At 37.3% G+C, this 2,575-nt stretch overlaps 1 non-coding gene across 1 annotated transcript; it reads right to left on the reverse strand.

The window, feature by feature from the left end:
- Nucleotides 1-807: 807 nt before the first annotated feature.
- trnai-uau (transfer RNA isoleucine (anticodon UAU)) lies at nt 808-901 on the reverse strand. The gene is made up of 2 exons: nt 864-901; nt 808-843 (listed from the first exon to the last, which is right to left on the reverse strand). It is a non-coding gene; the product is annotated as a tRNA-Ile (tRNA).
- Nucleotides 902-2,575: the final 1,674 nt, after the last annotated feature.

Below are 2,575 nucleotides of genomic sequence, written 5' to 3' on the forward strand. Positions count from 1 at the left end.
ATTCTGAAAATTTAATACCATATCCCTACTACCCCTAAACCTAACTCTATAAGTTATCCCTAAAATCAGATGGAAATGATGTTAATAAAACTGATGTAGAAGCACCAAACCCTGGTTGAAGCTTAAACTTGACATAAACTTGTCCCTCAAATCTGACTGATTGCAGTGTTGTTCCAGGATCAGATGTTGATCCAGGAACATGCTGCACTTGGTGAAATCAGGTTCTGTGACTAAGCAAGGCATCATCATCAAACTCACATCAAGAAAAAATAGACTTTTAAAAAGACAACCAGGTAAAGTTAAATAATCATGAAGTTAAAAGGAAAGGTGGCAATGAAAACACTGTATTTAACTGTCTATATAAATGCATGAAGCATTTTCACTGTCAAGTAAACATACAGCTATAACCAGATGTAAAATAAAGTGTGGGGAAAAAAAAAGAAAACAAATAAACTGTACATTTATGAATTGTATATGTATCCATCTCAGACTGACACACTTCAGTAGCGTTGTAACACGTGGCGAATGTCTACTAAGTCAATACTGCCCCTTAGAGGCTACTTTCTGCCATTAACGCCAAATACATTGTAGCCTACTTCCTAATCGTCTTGTTTGTTCACACACAACGCACTTCCTTTGAATGTCTACACATTTACTGCTCAACAACTGCCTTACGCAGCGCTGCGAGTTATGGCACACGAGATCTTTTTTCGATGTATGCTTAGATAAGTGACCATATGAAAGTGTCTACCATCGTTATTACGGGTTGAGCAGAGACTCAGCCTATTTTTTCATCGTGCAAAACTCTGCTCCAGGTGAGGCTCGAACTCACAACCTCGGCATTGCTCTGCTTTGTACTGCTGTATAAGTACCGCGCGCTAACCGATTGCGCCACTGGAGCTTCGGCGACTCAATGCAATAACACAGCTCATCAACAGTAGCCGATTTCACATACGTTAAAAGCGGGTGTTGTTTGTCGCCTCACTAAACGAATCGATCATAGCCATTTTTAGAAGAATAATGCTTGAATTTTTGTATTAAGTAAAATAAAATTGTAAATAAAATAAGGTAACGTTATGTGATACACATAACTTGACGATACTTGGACGTTTTGCATCATATTTTCATTAACTTTCAAGAAACATAGGCTACAGAAAACATAAACAGACATTAACCAAAATTGGTCTTGATCAATTTAACCTACATATTGTCTGGTTTCACACCACACAAGGTAAAGCATTAGATTATAAAAATTACTTTTTTTTCTCTCAAAATAAGGGATGTTTTATACATTTCTAATTTTAAGTGATTGCATTCAATAAGTCATAAAATATTTTTTAAACCGAATGACGGCTTATAGACATTAACTTTTTAAGCTAAATGAAACTTCACAAGGAGAATTCGTTAGCGTGTTGTCTCATATGCTGCGTCCCAATTCGCATACTATGCGTCCTAAATAGTACTCGAAAAAAGAATTAGTATGTCCCAAATCGTAGTATGTTGAAATGAGTATTCCAAAGATACCCGGATGGTGTACTTTTTCCGGTTAGAATTCGAAGTGCAGATCCGTGCACACTTCTAACGGCTAATATTGCCCATAACACATTGCGCTGTGTACGAGGATTCGATTAGAACTACAAATACGAATAAAAAGTGTTTAGAAACTACAAACATGACGGACGTGCGAGGTACGACGGTTAAGATAAAGGGGCTTGAATGATTAATAAGCAGTGTCTAACCTGACAAAAATATATTTATTAAATGTTATCCACATTATATTTCATCTGCAACAGCATTGTGAACTTTTATAACGATGTGTTTGGTCATTAACTTTTAAATGCATCATAATGCAAAGATGAGGAGAGTTCTCTGCATGAAAGACCCATGACTGGCAGATCAACGTGCGACTACATTTCTCTCCGAAACGGTAGGAAAATAAATTTAATTCAATGTGGAGGATTTTAACTGTGACAAGATGATTGACAGGTAGTTTAAACAGTTACAGGTTGAGTAACTAAGCAACAGAACGTCCGTTAAAGACGCAGTTATGACGAGGTAGTATGTCCCAAAACTTGCATACTCTTCTACTACACACTCAAAAGTATGTACTTTTTCTTTACAAAAACAGTACATACTTTTAGGACGTAGTATAAGTAGGCGAATTGGGACGCAGCAATAGACTGTAAAAAAAGATGGACCACGCGACGCCGCTTCCTACCATTGTATTGAACTGAAGCCAAAATTGCCCGATCAAAGCCGTTAAATATGTTTTTCAACGGCTCTGGGCCCGATGAATGGGCGCTGACCTGGCGCTGACACGTTACACAATACGTCAAAAAAAAAAAAAAAAAAAAAAGTTTGGAGCCTGGGCATGCGCAGAAGGAATCGTCAGTGGAACCCGGAGGCGGAGTCGCGGTATCAAACTTCCGCCCAGCCCCAGACGACCGCGTCATCATTCATGTATTTTAAATTATACACAATTTAAAATTCTACCTATAAAATAATAGGCTATTCTGTTTCTAGAGCAATAATATTTTTGAAACAGCAAATTCAGAAGATAAAATCAATATAATAT

Source organism: Chanodichthys erythropterus, chromosome 19, assembly GCF_024489055.1.
Source record: "Chanodichthys erythropterus isolate Z2021 chromosome 19, ASM2448905v1, whole genome shotgun sequence".
Taxonomy (NCBI): Eukaryota; Metazoa; Chordata; class Actinopteri; order Cypriniformes; family Xenocyprididae; genus Chanodichthys; species Chanodichthys erythropterus.